The 14,099-nt window shown below is 42.0% G+C and overlaps 1 pseudogene; it reads left to right on the top strand.

The window, feature by feature from the left end:
- LOC135550152 (plectin-like) overlaps nt 1-14,099 on the top strand; it is a 111,149-nt pseudogene that overhangs the window by 24,529 nt on the left and 72,521 nt on the right.

The raw sequence follows: 14,099 nt of genomic DNA, 5'->3' as shown, positions 1-14,099 counted from the left end.
TAAGCTAATTCCAGCTATTTTTTGGAGACATGTTTGTTGACAAGTAAATATCTATCAGACCAAATATGTTATAACAAAATAACATGAGGGAGGGTTCACTCACCACCTTGAGTGATGGGATGTGAACGGGTGTAGACCATACATACACCCCCTTCAACATGCATACTATGAACAGACCAAACTCATCTTGACTCCTCTTATTATCTTTGGCTGATGCGAGAAAAAAACATGGCAGCACACACAAAGTAAACATCGTCGAAATTACTTTAGATTTCTAGAAAGTGTTTTACTCAATAATTTCGATCAGTGGTGAGCTCACCCGTGATGTGATTAATTATAAATAGTAATTGCTATTAGCTAATTTATATTGTAGTTTCTGTCAGCCGATAATTATAAAAATATGACCTCTTGTAATTACATCAAACTTTGCTCAGTTAGCGCTAAGACATATTTAGCCTACATTTTCCAGTTTGGATGATTGTGTTATGCTGTAGCTACTTCTGTAAATGTCTCCATTCAAAATAAACTGGTCACATTCCGGACATAACTTTGTAAGGACTGTGTTTGTGCAAAATGTTTATGTGAAAAAACGATTTGGCTAGCTCAAATGCTGACTGTTGTGTCAATCAAAACTGGATGTTCTGAATAAGAATTCTAAATCACAGGGACCACTGTAGAAGGATCACACCCATTTGTTGGTACCTGTGAAAAGGTTAAATTGAATTTGAAAATGTAATGCAATATTCACTCATTTCATGATTTGAAACTGAATTACAAGTTAATTTATGAATTCAATGATTAAATGTGTGCATTACAAATACAAATATTATATTGAAAGTCAATATCCCAATAGAAATAAGAAATTGTGGAACTCAAATACATTTTCTGTTGGCACTGAAATCGCTCAATATGTAGCCAACTACTGGAACTACACACTACTTTTTTTGCAAAAAGAAGAAAAAGTGGACATATGGAATTGTAAAAAAAAAAAAAATTGGGGCTGCCTCTCGTTACCTCATATCGCCGCCACTCAGCTTTAGCTGCCTCCAGTTCTTCTTTGGGGAAGCGATATTCCCCAGCCTGTCTCCAGGGTCCCTTGCCGTCCAATATCTCCTCCCATGTCCATGAGTCCATCAACCTCTGCTCCCTGTTACCCCGCTGCTTGGTCCGTTTGTGGTGGGTGGTTCTGTCACGGCTTTTGTCGGAAGAAGACGAGGAGTCATTGGACAAAAATGCAGTGGGGTATGTGTTCATCTTTAATATAATGAACTGACTGAACACTGAATTCAAAAAGAATAGCCGAAACAGTTCTGCAAGGTGCAACCAACACTAAACAGAAAATAACCACCCACAACTAACAGTGGGAAAACACTGTTGGTTCTCAATCAGAGACAACGAAAGACAGATCCCTGATTGAGAACCATACATGGCCAAAACATAGAAATACAAAACATAGACATACAAACATAGAATGCCCACCCACATCACACCTTGACCAAACAAAAAATAGAAACATACAAAGCAATCTACGGTCAGAGCGTGACAAACATGGTAATACTATGGATCATTTAGCTATTTTATTTAGATTTTTTGGACCCATTTAGGAATTAAATAAATAATATATATTTGATCAAATATTGAATTTGGCATTTAATACTATAGTCCAGAGAAACACACTGAATAACACATTCATGAATGGCAAAAAAATACAGTCAAAAAATAAATCATAAGAAACAAGGTTTTGAAGTGTTTCTCCTATTTGAGATATCAGAAAGCTCAGGAAATATATATACACTACCGTTCAAAAGTTTGGGGTCACTTAGAAATGTCCTTGTTTTTGAAAGAAAAACACATTTTTTTGTCAATTAAAATAACATTAAATGGATCAGAAATACAGTGTAGACATTGTTAATGTTGTAAATGACTATTGTAGCTGGAAATGACTGATTTTTAATGGAATATCTACGTAGGCGTACAGAAGCCCATTATCAGCCACTATGGTATACAGCGTTGTACGAGATCTTCAGTGTCTTTGCAATTTCTCGCATGGAATAGCCTTCCTTTCTCAGAACAAGAATAGACTGACGAGTTTCAGAAAAAAGTTTTTGTTTCTGGCCATTTTGAGCCTGTAATCGAACCCATAAATGCCGATGCTCCAGATACTCAACTCGTCTAAAGAAGGCCAGATTTACTGCTTCTTTAAAATGTGTTATGTGTTCTCTGAATTTCCACCTGACTGATGTGCCCAAAGTAAAGCCAGGATATGTATATAGTTGAAAACACTTTGAAGTTTCTAAAACTGTTAAAATAATGTCTAAGACTATAACAGACTATAACTATATTTGGCAGTTGAAAATCCAAAGAAAAACCAAACTGATTTTTTCTTTTTTTTTCTTTTTTAGATCCCAGGCTCTTACAATGGAAAGCTATGGGTCCTATGTAATTCCGGCTCCTAGATTGTAATTCCTATGGCTTCCACTAGATGTAAACAGTCTTTATTTAAGGTTTCAGGCTTGTTTTTTGAAAACCAAGCAAGAATTTGGTGTTTTGGTGAAGAGAGCACCAGGACAATATCAGTCTTTCGGCGCATGTAGAAGAGGACGCTCACTTACTAATTTTACTTTCCTATTGAACATACTACTTTCCGTATGAAATATTATAGTTTATTTACATTGCAGGATACATGAGGATTGAATAGAAATGTTGTAGCTTTTTGGACTCCTTTGTCTGCATGTTGAACGAGTGGATTACTGAAATCATTTGCGCCAATTAAACTGACTTTGTGGGATATAAAGACAGATTTTATCTAACAAAACGACCATTCATTTTGTAGCTGGGACCCTTGGGATTGCAAACAAAGAAAGATTTTAAGAAGTAAGTGATTTATTTAATCGCTATTTGTGATTTTGTGAAGCCTGTGCTGGTTGAAAAATATGTTGATGTGGGGCGCTGTCCTCAGACAATCGCATGGTATGCCATCGCTGTAAAGCCTATTCTAAATCGGACAACACAGTTCGATTAACACAAATTTAAGCTTTTAAATGATATAAGATGTTCATGAATATTTAATATTACGTGATGCCTGTCCCTGAGCACAACAGGGATTATGTGCTAACGTAATTGAGTTTTCTAATGATCAATTAGCCTTTTAAAATGATAAACCTGGATTAGCTAACAAAACATGCAATTTAAACATAGGAGTGATGGTTGTTGATAATGGGCCTCTGTATGCCTATGTAGATATTCCATAATTAAAAAACAGCCGTTTCCAGCAACAATAGTCATTTATAACATTAACAATGTCTACACTGTATTTCTGATCAATTTGATGTTATTTTAATGGACAAAAAAAGTTTCTAAGTGACCCCAAACTTTTGAACTGTAGTGCATTTTTAAACATATTTATCCCCTTTTTTGTGTGGGCACAAGACTGCCTTCATACCTCCATTAATTTTTTTAAATCGGTACTGGTTACCTTCAGACGAGTCCCATAACACTTGAGGGGTTCGTAGAGCAAAATTGAGAACACCATAATGTTCCATCTCCTCTTTTCACATTGGGTTCACATTAGTTTGTAGGTCAAACCGTTTGGACGCTACAAACGTTGTTATGAGAAGACCGATTTTTGGGATGTCTCAGGGTCTGACAAACACCGCTCTAGCTCTGTCAACTTTCATCATCACAGATGTGGAAGTGTGACATTAATTTTTCTTCCCTCCAGGCCTGAGGACACCCTTTCTAGTAGGTTTAAATTTAAGATATGGCAAATAGGAGTGGAAATATCATCCACTATTATCCTCATTAATTTTCCATCCAATGTGTCAGACCCAGGTGTCTTGTCATTATTAGTAGTCAACAATGATTTTTTCACCTCTTCCACACTCACTTTACAGAATTCAAAATGACAATTCATGTATTGGTCTTAATTTGGTCAGATATACTTGGATGTGTTATGTCAGCATTTGTTTCATTGTGTAGTTTCTTTTTATTCCGTTCAGTCATATGATTTCTCAATTTGCAGTATGTTTGCCAATTGGTTGTACAGCCAGACTTATCAAATCAAATGTTATTTGTACATGCACCGAATACAACAGGTGTAGACCTTACAGTGAAATGCTTATTTACAAGCATTTAACCAACAATACTTTAAGAAGTAAAAAAAATACATATGTTTTTTGTAAAAAGTAGAAAGTAACAAATTATTCACAACAGTAGTAAAATAACAATGGCGATGCTAAATACAGGGGGTACCAGTACAGAGTCAAGGTGTACCGTTTAGTCAAGGTAATTAAGGTATCATGTACATGGTAGGGAGTGACTATGCATAGACAATAAACAGAGAGTAGCAGCAGAGTAAAAGAGGGGTCTGGGTAGCCATTTAATTAGCTGTTCAGAAGTCTTATGGCTTGGGGGTAGAAGCTGTTAAGAAGCCTTTTGGACCTAGACTTGGCGCTCCGATACCACTTGTCGTGCGGTTGTAGAGTGGACAGTCCATGACTAGCGTGGCTGGAGTCTTCAACAATTTTTAGGTTCTTACTCTGACACGGCCTGGTATAGAGGTCCTGGATGACAGGAACCTTGGCCCCAGTAATGAACTGGGCTGTACGCACTACTAGGCCGAGTGCTGCCATACCAGGCAGTGATGCAACCAGTCAATATGCTCTTGATGGTGCAGCTGTAGAACCTTTTGAGAATCTGAGGACCCATGCCAAATCTTTTCAGTCTCCTGAGCGGGAATAGGTTTTGTTGTACCATATTCACGACTGTCTTTGGCCCATGATAGTTCGTTGGTGATGTGGACACGGAGAAACTTGAACCTCTTAACCTGCTCCACTACAGCCCCATCGATGAGAATGGGGGCGTGCTCAGCCCTCCTTTCCTGTAGTCCACTATCATCTCATTTGTCTTGATAACGTTGAGGGAAAGGTTGTTGTCCTGTGCCCCCACAGAGGAGGCCCTCTGACCTCCTCCCTATAGGCTGTCTTATCGTTGTTGGTGATCAGGCCTACCACTGTTGTGTCATCTGCAAACTCGATGATGGTGTTGAAGTCGTGCCTTGCCATGCAGTCATGAGTGAACAGGGAGTACAGGAGGGGACTGAGCACGCACCCTGAGGGACCCCCGTGTTGAGGATCAGCGTGGCAGATGTGTTGTTACCTACCCTTACCACCTGGGGGTGGTCCGTCAGGAAGTCCAGGATCTTGAAGAGGGAGGTGTGTAGTCCCAGGGTCCTTTAGCTTAGTGATGAGCTTTGAGGGCACTATGTTGTTAAACTCTGAAGTGTAGTCAAGGAATACCATTCTCACATAGGTGTTCCTTTTGTCCAGGTGTGAAAGGGCAGTGTGGAGTGCAATAGAGATGGCATCATCTGTGGAACTGTTGGAGCAATATGCAAATTGGAGTGGGTCTAGGGTTTCTGGGATAGCACAATTGTTTACGGGATCGTAAAACAGCAGCCATCTCCTTCAGCGCCATTCACCAAGCATTCACCATTGACATTCCTTTTGCCTCATCCCTCTCAACCATACCATTTTTCAATTCCTCATCAAGCCACAGAGATGTAAGTTTTTACAGTCATTTTCTTAATGGGTGCATACTTATTCGTAACTGTGATAATTAATTACATAAATGTTTCAAGTTCAACATCTGTTTGCTCCTCATTACACACCACCAACCAACAAAAATTATTTATATCAACAACATAGGAATCGATACAAAACGTATTGTATGACCTCTTATACACTCTATTAGGCCCAGCCTTTGGAACTTTGGTTTTCCTTAGATATGGCTACTTTATTGTGATCACTATATCCAATGGATCTGGATATATGCTTTCAAGCGCATTTCTGCGTCAATTGTAAAGATCTGATCAATACATGTTGATGATTTAATTCCTGTACTGTTTTGTAACTACACTGATAACCTGAACCAGGTTGCAGTCACTGGTAACAGTTTGAAGCTTTTTCTTGAGTGGGCAGCTTGATGAAAGCCAGTTACTATTTAAATCACCCAGAAAATATACCTCTCTGTTGATACCACATACATTATCAAGCATAACACAAGTGTTCTGAATACTAACAGCAACACATACACCAGTGGCATTTCTGTATTTTCTGTATAAATGACATAACCCTGTATTGCTACCACTGTACCATCAAAGGTATTGTCTAAGTGAGTTTCAGAGATAGTCAGAATATGAATGTCATCTGTTATTAGCAAGTTATACATTTCATGAACCGTGTTTCTTAAGCGACATACGTGGGCTATTTTGAGGACTTTTCCTGGATGTTTGGTTGTTTTCATTGCTTTGCTGGGAACCTTAGCAAAATTAGATATTCTCATGTTAGTGCAGGGTGAGCTGCACACAGTGGACTTCCTACTATGGCACACCGCCTCAGTGCTAACAGCATAAATCTGGATTCATAGACACATGATTGCTGCATACAATAACTGTATGATCAGCAGAGGCAGAGAGGGACGTTAAGAGGGACATACATTAGGTTACTTACATTGTGTCTACCAATGCCCCTGGTATAACATACATTTGCTAAAGTATTATGACGACTCAATGACACAATGGTAGGCATTAACTGAGCTGGGCTTGGGTGGACAGACCAGTTCATCACTGGGGGCGAGTTCCCAGTCATTTGGACTATCTGCAGTGCCTCTATGCACATTCACATGACTTGTGTCATTGATAAGTAATCGTTGCTTGCAGAGATGTTTCTGTCACTCTCAGTAAATGCTGAGGCCCCTAGCAAGGGCCTCTAGGGCCTCTTACAGTATGGATGAACAATTACGCCTGCTATCCCCACCCTCCCCAAAAGAGTTTGAGCTATACACTCCCGGTCAAAAGTTTTGGAACTCCTACTTATTCAAGGGTTTTTCTTCATTTTACTGTTTTCTACATTGTAGAATAATAGTGAAGACATCAAAACTATAAAATAACACGTATGGAATCATGTAGTAGCCAAACAATTGTTAAGCAAATCAAAATATATTTTATATTTGAGATTTTTCAAATAGCCAACCTTTGCCTTGATGCCAGCTTAGCACACACTATCTATATTTGAAACAAACAAAACAGCTGGTACACAAATCCAAGGAAGTCTCGAGGTTTTGCTCGCCTAAGGTAGAGTATCTCATGATAAGCTGTAGACCACACTATTTACCAAGAGAGTGTATCTATATTCTTCGTAGCTGTCTATTTACAACCACAAACCAATGCTGGCACTAAGACCGCACTCAATGAGCTGTATACGGCCATAAGCAAACAGGAAAACGCTCATCCAGAGGCGGCGCTCCAAGTGGCCGGGAACTTTATTGCAGGGAAACTTAAATCCGTTTTACCTCATTTCTACCAGTATGTTAAAAGTGCAACCAGAGGTAAAAAAAAAAGAACTCAAGACCACATTTACTCCACACACTGAGAAGCGTACAATGCTCTCATTCGGCCTCCATTTGGCAAATCTGACCATAATTCTATCCTCCTGATTCCTGCTTACAAGCAAAAACTAAAGCAGGAAGCACCAGTAACTCGGTCAATAAGAAAGTGGGCAGATGAAGCAGATGCTGAGCTACAGGAATGTTCTGCTAGCACAGACCGGAATATGTTCCGGGATTCTTCCAATGGCATTGAGGAGTACACCACATCAGTCACTGGCTTCATCAATAAGTGCATCGATGACGTCATCCCCACAGTGACTGTATGTACATACTCCAACCAGAAACCATGGATTACAAGCAACATCCGGACTAAGCTAAAGGACAGAGCTGCCGCTTTCAAGGAGCAGGACTCTAACCAGGAAGCTTATAAGAAATCCCACTATCCCCTCCAATGAACCATCAAACAGGCAAAGTGTTAACACAGGGTTAAGATTGAATCGTACTACATCAGCTCCGATGCGCGTCAGATGTGGCAGGGCTTGCAAACTATTACAGGCTACAAAGCGAAGCACAACCACTGACTTCCCAGTGACAAGAGTCTACTAGACGAGCTAAATTACTTCTATGCTTGCTTCGAGGCAAGTAACACTGAAACATGCATGAGCGCATCAGCTGTTTTGGACAACTGGGTGATCACACTCGCCGTAGGCCAATGTGAGTAAGACCTATAAACAGGTCAACATTCTCAAGGCCGCAGGGCCAGACGGATTACCAGGACGTGCATCTTCACTGATATTTTCAACCTGACGGTGTCTGTATTACCAACATGTTTCAAGCAGACCACCATAGTCCCTTGTGCCCAAGAACATTAAGGTAACCTGCCTAAATCATTACTGACCTGTAGCACTCACGCCTGTAGCCATGAAGTCCTTTGAAAAGTTGGTCATGGCTCACATCAACACCATTATCCCAGAAACCCTAGACCCACTACAATTTGCAGACCGCACCAACAGATCCACAGATGATGCAATCTCTATTGCAATCAACACTGCCCTTTTCCCCACCTGGACAAAAGGAACACCTATGTGAGAACGCTATTCATTGAATACAGCTCAGTGTTCAACACCATAGTGCCCTCAAAGCTCATCATTAAGCTAAGGACCCTGGGACTAAACACCTCCCTCTGCAACTGGATCCTGGACTTCCTGACGGGCCGCCCCCAGGTGGTAAGGGTTGGTAGCAACACATCCGCCACACTGATCCTCAACACGGGGGACCTTCAGGGGTGCGTGCTCAGTCCCCTCCTGTACTCCCCATTCACTCATGACTGCATGGCCAGGCACTACTCCAACACCATCATCACGTTTGCTGATGACACAATGATGATCACCGTCAATGATGAGACAGCCTATAGGGAGGAGGTCAGAGACCTGGCCGTGTGGTGCCAAGACAACAACCACCTCAACGTAGTTAAGACAAAGGAGATGATTGTGGACTACAGGAAAGGGAGGACTGAGCAGGTTGAGAGCTTCAAGTTCCTTGGTGTCCACATCACCAACAAACTATCATGGTCCAAACACACTAAGACAGTCATGAAGAGGGCACGACAAAACCTCTTCCCCCTCAGAAAACTGAAAATATTCGGCATGGGTCCTCAGATCCTCAAACGGTTCTACAGCTGCACTTTCGAGGGCATCCTGACTGGTTGAATCACTGCCTGGTATGGCAACTGCTCTGCCTCCGACCGCAAGGCACTGCAGAAAGTAGTGCGTACGGCCCAGTACATCACTGGGGCCAAGCTTCCTGCCACCCAGTACCTTGATACCAGGTGGTGTCAAAGGAATGCCCTAAAAATTGTCCAAGACTCCAGCCACCCTAGTTATAGACTGTTCTCTCTTTTATTTTACTAGGCAAGTCAGTTAAGAACAAATTCTTATTTTCTATGACAGCCTAGGAACAGTGGGTTAACTGCCTTGTTCAGGGGCAGAACGACAGATTTCTACCTGTGTCAGCTCGGGATTCAATCTTGCAACCTTTCGGTTACTAGTCCAACGCTCTAACCACTAGGCTACGCTGCCGCCACTGTTCTCTCTACTACCACATGGCAAGCGGTACCGGAATGCCAAGTCTAGGTCCAAAAGGCTTCTTAACAGCTTCTACCCCCAGGCCATAAGACTCCTGAACAGCTAATCCAAGGACTACCTAGACTTTTCTTTTACACTGCTGCTACTCTCTGTTTATTATCTATGCATAGTCACTTTTACTCTACCTAAATGTACATATTAACTCAATTACCTTGACTAACCGTTGCCTTAGCACATTGACTCTGTACCGGTACCCCTTGCCTGTATATAGCCTCGCTATTGTTATTTTACTGCTGCTGTTTAATTATTTGTAATTAATTTTTTTCCCTTTTTTACTTAACATTTATTTTTCTTAACTTCTTAAAGCAATGTTGATTAAGGGCTTGTAAGTAAGCATTTCACTGTAAAGCTGTTGTATTTGGCGCATGTGACAAATACAATTTTATTTAATTTTTTTGTGTGAGTAGTGGAGTATGATTACAATCAAGATGTACTGACAGAGATACTATAGCATTACGAGAGGTTTCTTTAGTTATAAATACTATGGCCACTCCAGTCTGTCAAAGTGGTGATTGCGAATGTGGTTTACTGAAAATTGGCCCATAAATCCCAGATTCAATTCTCAGGAACAGTGTTGTTCCTTCACAAACAGAGCTTTTCTGAGCACTGGTCTAGTTGGATCATGAGTATTTACAGTACATGATTCATTCCTCATAGCCGATCAGTGTATTGAATACAGAGAAAATACCTTAACTTCAAGTGCATTGAGTCATAATGAACCCATTGTGCATCTCTGTGAATAGTCTCAAACTGTCTCTCTTGACCTCTCCCCTCCGCAGGCCCAGCGGCATATCACTGATCTGTACGAGGACCTCAGAGATGGACACAACCTCATCTCCCTGCTGGAGGTGCTCTCTAGAGAGACACTGGTGAGTCCCTATGACCTTTGTACTCTGACTGGAAGGAGAAGGACCTCTGCTTCTGCTACAACCTATCCAACCTTCATTCCCAAACTCTCCTTTCCTTCTGTCCCTTTTCCCCATCCTACTTTTCAGTCCATTATACTATCTTTTTTTAAATCTGTCATGATGTTGTATACTCAGCAAAAAAAGAAACCTCCTCTCACTGTCAACTGCGTTTTATTTTCAGCAAATTTAACATGTGTAAATATTTGTATGAACATAACAAGATTCAACAACTGAGACAAACTGAACAAGTTCCACAGACATGTGACTAACAGAAATGGAATAATGTGTCCCTGAACAAAAGGGAGGTCAAAAAAGTAACAGTCAGTATCTGGTGTGGCCACCAGTTGCATTAAGTACTGCAGTGCATCTCCTCCTCATGGACTGCACCAGATTTGTCAATTCTTGCTGTGAGATGTTACCCCACTCTTCCACCAAGGCACCTGCAAGTTCCTGGACATTTCTGAGGGAATGGCCCAAGCCCTCACCCTCCTATCCAACAGGTCCCAGACAAGCTCAATGGGATTGAGATCCATGCTCTTCGCTGACCATGGCAGAACACTGACATTCATGTCTTGCAGGAAATCACACATAGAACGAGCAGTATGGCTGGTGGCATTGTCATGGTGGAGAGTCATGTCAGGATGAGCCTGCAGGAAGGGGGATGAGGGAGGAGGATGTCTTCCCTGTAACGCACAGCGTTGAGATTGCCTGCAAAATGACAACAAGCTCAGTCCGATGATACTGTGACACACCGCCCCAGGCCATGACGGACCCTCCACCTCCAAATCGAACCCGCTCCAGAGTACAGGCCTCGGTGTAACACTCATTCCTTCATCGATAACCGTGAATTCCACCATCACCCCTGGTGAGACAAAACCGCGACTCGTCAGTGAAGAGCACTTTTTGCCAGTCCTGTCTGGTCCAGCGACGGTGGGTTTGTGCCTATAGGCGACGTTGTTGACCGTGATGTCTGGTTAGGACCTGCCTTAGTTCTTTTTTTGCTGAGTTTATAAAGAATCGTGATTATGCATTATATATTTTGTAATCTTTCCTCTACTTGACGTCACATATAATACACAACCTAGGCTGGTAGGTTTTGTTTTTACCACCTTACCTTTACCACCTCGTGTTAAAACCTGCAGAGATACAGTATGTGGTCCACGAACAATACACTACATGTTTAAGAATTCCTCACAATTTGATTCAGCCTATACATGGTACTGATTTGAAAGTGTTTTTGGAAATAATATCTCATAGCATTAATTTAACACTTATTTCATAATTTTCGTGTCTTTTTCTGTCGCTCGCTCTCGCTCTTTCTTTCTCTCTCACTCTCTCTATTTCTCTGCCTTTGCACTTGTTTGACCCCTGTTTTTCCTTTTCTAATTCCTGTCTTGCCCTAACCTTTGCCGCCTTTTCCTTTGCCTCATCTCTTGTGATGATCTTTCTTGTGGTAGCCGAGGGAGCGTGACATTGCCAGGAACTTGCGGTTGGTGAGTGGGCGTGGACTGTGTAGTGCCTGTGTGTGTGTGTCACTCCCCCAGGTGGATGCCAGGTTGTGCATGTTGATGTCACCTCCTTGTCTTGCCCTCTCAGTGTATGCAACGTAGTCCTCTTTTTCCATTTGTCGACGAGCTTGTAGAGACTAGGACTGTGTCCCTAAGTGATGCCCTATTCCCTACATACGGTGCATTCGGAAAGTATTCAGACCCCTTGACGTTTTCCACATGTTATGTTACAGCCTTATTCTAAAGTTGATTACATCGTTTTATCCCCCTAATAAATCTACACACAGTACCCTATAATGACAAAGCAAAAACAGGTTTTTACACATTTTTAGTAATTTAATAAAAAATACATGAAATATCATGTTTACATAAGTATTCAGACCCTTTACTCAGTACTTTGTTGAAGCACCTTTATCAGCAATTACAGCCTCGAGTCTTCTTGGGTGATGCTACAAGCTTGTCACACATGTATTTGGGGAGTTTCTCCCATTCTTCTCTGCAGATCCTCTCAAGCTCTGTCAGGTTGGATGGGGAGCGTTGTTGCACAGCTATTTTCAGGTCTCTCCAGAGATGTTAGATCGGGTTCAAGTTCGGGCTCTGGCTGGGCCACTCAAGGACATTCTGACATCCTGAAGCCACTCCTGTGTTGTCTTGGCTGTGTTCTTAGGGTTATTGTCCTGTTGGAAGGTGAACTTTCACCCCAGTCTGAGGTCCTGAGCCCTCTGGAGCAGGTTTTCATCAAGGATCTCTCTGTACTTTGCTCCGTTCATCTTTCCCTCGATCCTGGCTAGTCTCTCAGTCCCTGCCGCTAAAAAAACAGCATGATGCTGTCACCACCATGCTTCACCATAGGGATGGTGCCAGGTTTCCTCCAGACGTGACACTTGGCATTCAGGCCAAAGAGTTGAATCTTGGTTTCATCAGATCAGAGAATCTTGTTTCTCATGGTCTGAGAGTCCTTTAGTTGCCTTTTGGCAAACTCCAAGTGGGCTGTCATGTACCTTTTACTGTGGAGTGGCTTCTGTTTGGCCACTCTACCACAAAGGACTGATTGATGGAGTGCTACAGAGATGGTTGTCCTTCTGGAAGGTTCTCCTATCTCCACAGAGGAACTCTGGAGCTCTGTTAGAGTGACCATCACCCTTCTCCCCCGATTACTCAGTTTGGCCAAGCAGCCAGCTTTAGGAAGAGTCTTGGTGATTCCAAACTACTTCCATTTAAGAATGATGGAGGCCACTGTATTCTTGGGGACCTTCAAAGCTGCAGAAATGTTCTGGTACCTTTCCCCAGATCTGTGCCTCAACACAATAATGTTCCTGAGCTCTACGGTCAATTCCTTCAACCTCATGGCTTGTTTTTTTGCTCTGACATGCACAATCAAGTTGTGTGAAACATCTCAAGGATGATCAATGGGAACAGGATGCACCTGCTATTTCTGTTTCATATTTTAAAATGTTTGTAAAAATTGGGGCCTCCCAAGTGGCTCAGTGGTCTAAGGCTCTGCATCCCAGTGCTAGCTGTGCCACTAAAGATTCTGGGTTGGAGTCCAGGCTCTGTCGCAGCCAGCCGCAACCAGAGACTCATCGGGCGGTGCACAATTGGCCCAGCATTGTCCGAGTTAGGGGAGGGTTTGGCCGGCAGGGATGTCCTTGTCCCATCACGCACTAGCGACTTCTGTGGTGGGCCGGGCACAGTGCAAGCTGACACGGTCGCCAGGTGTACGTAGTTTCCGCCGACACGTTGGTATGGCTGGGTTCCGGGTTATGTGGACATTGTGTCAAGAAGCAGTGTAGGTTGGTTGGGTTGTGTTTCGGAGGATGCACAGCTCTTGACCTTCGCCTCTCCAGAGTCCGAACGGGAGTTGCAGCGATGGAACAAGTCTGTAACTACCAATTGGATATCACAAAATTGGGTAGAAGGGGTAAATAAAAATTGTAAAACTATTTTTGCTTTGTCATTATCTGGTATTGTGTGTCGATTAATGAGGATTTTTATTTATTTATTTATGGTCTTTAGAATAAGGCTGTAGCATAACAAAATGTGGAAAAAGTCAAGGGGTCTGAATACTTTCCCTAAGGGCCCTGGTCAAAAGTGGTACACTATGTAGGGAACAGGGTGCCATTTTCATTAAACACATTATTTTGATTAATTTA

Source organism: Oncorhynchus masou, chromosome 12, assembly GCF_036934945.1.
Source record: "Oncorhynchus masou masou isolate Uvic2021 chromosome 12, UVic_Omas_1.1, whole genome shotgun sequence".
NCBI classification, from domain to species: Eukaryota; Metazoa; Chordata; class Actinopteri; order Salmoniformes; family Salmonidae; genus Oncorhynchus; species Oncorhynchus masou.
The sequence above is the reverse complement of the archived record's forward strand: the minus strand, read 5'-3'. Positions and strand labels throughout refer to the sequence as shown.